Below are 6,718 nucleotides of genomic sequence, written 5' to 3' on the forward strand. Positions count from 1 at the left end.
TTTCTAATGATCCGAGGCTTGCAGAAAAAGCAATGTAACTGCAAGGTTTGAACAGCAGGGGGTGCTGCAGGTCTATCTCCACCCGGCAGATAACTTCTGGGTTTGTGAACAAGCCACTGCATTAGTAAATAGCAGAAAGAGTCCGGGCAGCTTTAATCTTCCTGTCCCCCCTGTACCTTTCTCTGTCAGTGGCGCCCAGCCTGTTTAAGCTGTCACTGTGTGTATCGTTGCTGTGATGGGTGGGAGCTGTCACCACCGCTGAGCTTTTGACGTGCGGGCTGTTTGCACCAGCCATCATCGCAGCTGTAGGATGCTGTCAGCCTCCGACAGGCCTGGGGAGAAGGAGGGAGAAGGGGTTATGGCCCAAGCATCATAGAACCACAGTCAATACCTGAGTGGCTGGATAAGAGAGAATTATTTCTTCTTCTTTTTTTTTTTTACTACCCTTCAGGGTGCAACAGCTTGATTCGCCTACCATACCAGTTAAAAAAGACTGGGGGCTCCTGAGGACTGAATGCTCTCTGATGAAAACAGAGAATTTTCCTTTCTATTCTTTTGTTATGGTTGGCTGTTTTCTTGGTATCAGGCATTTAAAGCCCTAATGGCGTAGCTCAGGTTGCCTTTCCTCATGGCTGTTTTCCTGGTAAAGGTTTAAATGTGCTGAAATGAGCTCATGTTGAATGGTACTGAACAAGTTATGCCTTTTTTGCACTTTATAACTTGTTCACTTCAGGCATGAGTGTGATACTCATTATTTGTCAGTCATAGGAAAACCTTGTCTCTTAGCGATGGTTACTATGAAGGAGAAGACAAAATTAATGTCACCTTGAATATCCAGTGTTTATTCCATACTTTCACCTAAATAACTTAGAAATCTAAACCTTGTCAAACATCAGAGAACTGAACACTGGTGAGATGTTTAAAACACTCCACTGTAGAACAGTACCTGGGTGTGGAGATCTGTTTAAGTAGCTTCAAGTAAGTTCAAATCAAGCCTGGGTTCTGAGTTCCAGTTTAAAGTCTCTGGGTTTGTAGTGTTGGTTTGAGTTATGGAGTTTTAGGTTTCTTTTTTTCTTGAGATCAAAGATTACAAGGTACAGTTGCGACCTATCCAGTTTTTTACCTTAATAGTCAATCCCAGAAAAATAGTTCTCTGTTGGTATGTTCATCAAGGTCATTTCAACTGGATGTAAAATAAAAATTGCACTGCGGGGCTAAAGTCAACCCTATTAACATATTCAGTGCTATTTACAACCCTACTTCACCAAGTCTTCTCTGATTCTGTTATGTTCCCCTTATGGACTTGTGTGTTGTTGGGAAAAATGGTCTGTCAGTCAATAGAAGGATAGTATCCAGGTTTTTGTCAGACATAGGTGGCAACCCTAGTCTGAATCTCAGGATTTTTAAGTTTGAATTGAGTCTGGAATCTCTGAAGAGTGAGCCTAAGTCAAACCTGGAGTCTCAGAGGGTTGAGTCTGGAGTTTCTGGGTTTGTGAGTTTGAGTTGAGACTTGAGACTTTGGGGAGTTGAGTCAAGTGAATTCTTTAGGATGTGAATCTGACTCGAGTCTGTATTCTCCATTGTTGTGAGAACAAGTCAAGTCTGAAGTGTCTGAGTCTGTGAATCGGAGTCAAGATTATAGCCTCTGGGTTTTGAGGTTGAGTCTGCAATCGCAGGGGTGTGGGAGTTAAGTCAAGTCTGACATAGCTATCTTGCAAGTCTGCATTGAGTCTATAGAGTCCCTGGGTTTGTGAGTTGAGTCCTGAGATTCTGGGTTAGTCAGAGTTAAGTCTAAAGACTCAAGTCTGTATTTGTGAGTCTGAGGTAAATTCCAGGGGCCTCATGTACTAAAGGTGCGTACGCACAAAAACATTGCGTACGCCATATTTCACGCTCACGGTCTGATGTACTAAATTTGACTTGAACGTGTGAAAGTGCGTTCCCCCACGGAAGTTTTGTTTTGGGCGTACGCCTTTTTTTTGTGCGTATGTATTGTGTTTTTGTCATTTGGCGACACTTAGAGGCGATGCATTGAAATTACAACTATTAAGATATCCTTTATGCACACATTGAAGTAAGCATTATTGGGTAAAATAAAGTAAATTAATCAGACAGTTTCATTGTCTTACTGAAATAATCGTTTAACGTGTTTCCACTTAGCCTAGATCAGGTTTGCGCTGGAGTTGTTGGAGATGCAGCGTTGGCATTACTGGAAAATACTGCTAATGGCCGAATTCATTGAGCGCGCATTTTCCGTGACCATTATGTTTTTTTGGCCCATGATGATGACTGGCTTATAAGCAGTTTTAGATTTCCAAGAGCATAAGAAAACAAGCTGAGTGCGTGACGTGTGTCTTTTTGGTAGGCAACTCATTTAAAGCATTTAAATGAAAGCATTTATCTTAGAATAATAAAACTTAAAACATGGGTAATTATACGCTATGCGTATATAATAATAATATTATTATTATTATTATTATTATTACTATTATTAATAATAATAATAATAATAATAATAATAATAATAATAATAATATTATTATTAATAATAATAATAATAATAATAATAATAATAATATAACATTATACTCTGCGTAATTGAGGGAGGAGTCGTGGCAAGTGTGCTGCTTTCGTGCATTTGCGCTTGATTTCAAGTTGATTGTGATGTACTAAGAGAAAGTACGTGGAATTCTGCCTACGCACGGTTTGATAAATCCGGATTTTTTTGTGCGTACGGAACTTTTCAGATCTGAGCGTACGGAACATTTTAGTAGGAAGTCCACGCAAGTCTTAGTACATGAGGCCCCAGGTCTCTTAGGTTGAGTCTGAATTCTCAATTAAGTCTGAGATGCTGGTTGAGGGGTCAATTTGAGTATTAAGTCTTTGAGTGTGTGAATCTGGGATAAGTCTTGACAGTGTGGGTGTGAGGTTAAGTTAAATCTTGAGTCTTTGGGTTTGTGAATCTGTTGAGTTTTGAGGCTCTTGTTTGTGAGTCTAAGTTGAGTCCTGAGACTCTGGGTTTGCCAGTCTGATTTGAGTCTTGAGTCTGGTTAGTGAGTCCTAGTTTAGTCCTGAGACTCTGGGTTAGCCTGTTTGATTTGAGTCTGGTCAGTGAGTCTGAGTTTAGTCTGGAGACTCTGGGTTTGCCAGTCTGATTTGAGTCTTGAGTCTCTGGTTAGTAAGTCCAAGTTGAGTCCTGAGACTCTGGGTTTGCCAGTCTGTGTTGAGTCTTGAGTCTCTGGTTAGAGAGTCTGTGTTAAGTCTTAAAACTCTGGGTTTGCCAGTATGATTTGAGTCTTGAGTCTCTGGTTTGTGTGTCTGAGTTGAGTCCCGAGACTCTGGGTTTGCCAGTCTGAGTTAAGGCTTGAATCTGGTTAGCGAGTTTAGTCTTTGGACTCTGGGTTACAAGTCTATGTTAAGTCTCTAGTCTCTAGATTTGCAAGTCTGAGTTGATTTTCAGGTGTCTGAGGTGTTGAGTTGATGTCAAATTTAATTTAGATTAAGTGGAGACTCTGGGTTGTGAGTCTAGAGACTTGAGTCTTTGGGTTTGTGAATCTGTTGAGTTTTGAGGCTCTTGTTTGTTAAGTCTCTGGTTAGTGAGTCTGTGTTAAGTCTTAAAACTCTGGGTTTGCCAGTCTGATTTGAGTCTTGAGTGTCTGGTTAGTAAGTCCGAGTTGAGTCCTGAGACTCTGGGTAGTCGATTTTCAGGTGTCTGAGGTGTTGAGTTGAGGTCAAATTGAATTTAGATTGAGGCTCTGGACTGTGAGTCTAGAGACTTGAGTTTGAATCAAGTTTGAATTTGAATCAAGTCTCTGGTCTTTGCACTTTTGATTATGAGTTGAATTGAGTTCATGAGTCTATGGTTTTGTGATTTCATGTCAGGTCTAAGAGTCTTTAAGATTCAAGTGGAACACAAGCCTGTAGTCTCATTATTAGCTGCAAGCATTACATTATGCAAAACAAACCTCTATTAAAACCTTGTCACATTTATTATGGCTTCAAACATTTAGTCAGAAGAACAGAACAGGAGTGCCTCATGCAGTACATGCAGTGTTTAAAGGAAAAAGGTAACCCAGCAAGTTGAAACAGGTAGTAAGCTTCAAGCTAACATTGTAATAGCATTACAATAATTGCTGCTATTACTTTTCCTGATTTTGGCTTCCAGACAGTGATTGGAATAAATGAGGGGAACTTCTTCTATAAATGTAGAGAGTCTGCTTGGGGTAATACCTGCACCTTTTTTTACTTTCCATTTTCCAAAAAAAGATGAGTTGAACCAAAAGGCCAGTGAAATACTTGCCATTTTAAATGCAAATATCCAAGTTAAGATGTGATTTGGAAAAGCATAAGTTTTAACTGAACATGAACTCAAGTCATCTGATTCAAAGTCTCAGGATTAAGTCATAAGTAACCTTCACCACTGCTCCTTGTTGAAGGCTCATTCATATTGAAGCACTCACCCCAAGTAATTTCTTCCACCTCTCAAATATCCATTGCCTTAGTGCATTCAGCTGTATGAACTTTAAATATGCATCACTCCTCTACTTTAACATCTCAATGTAAGTGTTTACGTGACTGTAGAATATTTTAGCTTCATTGATATTCATGCATGGACTTCTGCTGGAGTTTTCATCCATACTAAAAACCCAACACTATCACTTTGATTCTAAAGAGTTATTTGACTAACTTTATAGTTCCGTATTTATTACAAAATCTTAATAACAACTTTGAAAGCATTTTTGATTTTACCTTTAACTTGCTGAGTTAAATACTAGACGATCACTAGCCAATACTAGACAATAGTCATGGTGAAAGATATTCTTAGAAAACACACCAATTTTTAAAGAACATTGTTGCAGTTACAAATACTTAATTGTTCACATTTTATTTTGTTTGTTTTATGTTCTTGAACACTTTTGATGTCAGTGTTAAAAAGCTGGGTCTCTGTCAGAGGTCACGGGTCTTTCAGCAGGACAATGACACAGAAGCATCCAGAAATAATTTAAGACAAAATGATGCAGAGCTCTAAACTGGCCAGCATTGAATCCTGTAGATGTGATGTGGGGAGATCTCAAAACAACAGCTGGGAGAAAGCATCCGTCAAATCTGAGATACCTGTTGCAACTGGCAAAAGAAGAGTTGTCCAGAATTTCAGTAATGAAACTGAAACACCTGGTTTTAGACCACAATCATTTATTGTGGTGACGGACAGTTCTGGTGGAAACAGGAGAGTTGAGGTGCACATTGAATTCTGCCGTGATTTGATCAGCCGTGGTTTTAAGTTTTTTGGATACAATCCGGGTTAGCACCCAAACATCACTTTCAGACAGCTTCCTCTTGCGTCCACAGTTAATCCTGTTGGATGTGGTTCGTTCTTCTTGGTGGTATGCTGACATTACCCTGGATACCGTGGCTCTTGATACATTACAAAGACTTGCTGTCTTGGTCACAGATGCGCCAGCAAGACATGCACCAACAATTTGTTCTCTTTGAACTCTGGTATGTCACCCATAATGTTGTGCATTGCAATATTTTGAGCAGAACTGTGCTCTTACTGGTGCAATGTGCAATTAATGAAGATTGGACACCAGGCTGCTCCAATTTAGCCATGAAACTTCCCACACTAAAATGACAGGTGTTTCAGATTCATTGTCCAACCCCTGTACATCTATGGTTTAAAGAGTAAAATTTTAAACATCCTGTCAAAAGTTTATATGTCTGCTCTTACCATTTTGTGAAAGGAATTCAGAAATGGCACCCTCATACACCCTCATGTTGTCATGCAGAATAAAGGTGGATAGTGAATGTATGTTATTAAAAGTACTATGTCTACATGTAGATAACTTGCATAGGGCACTACTTAGGGAGTAGTGGGAAATTTGGGATTTAACCTCTGTGCTTTCTTCCTTTTTCATTGTGTTTTTTTGTTTTTTATTTTACCACCCCTCATATATAGGGCTAGCACGCTTATGCAAGCATTTTCATCTCTGTGTGGACGGAAATATTTTCAAAAAGGAAGAGAGGGAAATCTCTGTAGAAGGGACTTTAGGCAGCGCACATCTGTGGACATGCTTGTCATCAGATTTTAGTTGGTAACTAAAGCCAGTTATGAGGAATCCACAGCTCCTTCTCCATCAGGAAAGATTTTTTTTAGGTAAGCCTTTTAGTTCTGCTGTAAAAAAGCAGGTAAAAGAGCAGCATATGTGCCAATCCCAGCAGTTCAGGCTGTGGCTGCAGGTTTCTTCTTCCATGTCTGTGACGATGGTCTGGTGCATATGGCTAAGGAAAAACCAAAAAGAAACCTAGAAATGTTTGAGATTTAAACAAAAATCTTTCATTAATCTACATGGTAACAGACATGTTAAAGTGCAAATAAGTGCAGGTCAGTGTGAGTGTGGATTAGAACTGCAATGAAGGAGTTTATCACTGCTGTCCAATCTCCATTTGTGTCTGTTTTTAGTTTTTTTTTTTTACCATAATTTAAAGCATGTAGCTGCTCTGAATACTGTGTAAATAATTCTGGATCTATGGACCAAATGCAAATGCTCTAAAATGACTCAGAAATACTCTTATTATACATAATCTAGAGCTTAGGCATTGATAAAAAATAATGGATCAAATGAGTGAATGGGAGGAAAAAGTGTTGGTCAGAATTGCTATGGATTAGATTGTCTCAATTACCTGCCCTGAGGTAGTTTGTGATATTGTGTTGCTGTCA

This window comes from Astyanax mexicanus, chromosome 3 (assembly GCF_023375975.1).
Source record: "Astyanax mexicanus isolate ESR-SI-001 chromosome 3, AstMex3_surface, whole genome shotgun sequence".
Taxonomy (NCBI): domain Eukaryota; kingdom Metazoa; phylum Chordata; class Actinopteri; order Characiformes; family Acestrorhamphidae; genus Astyanax; species Astyanax mexicanus.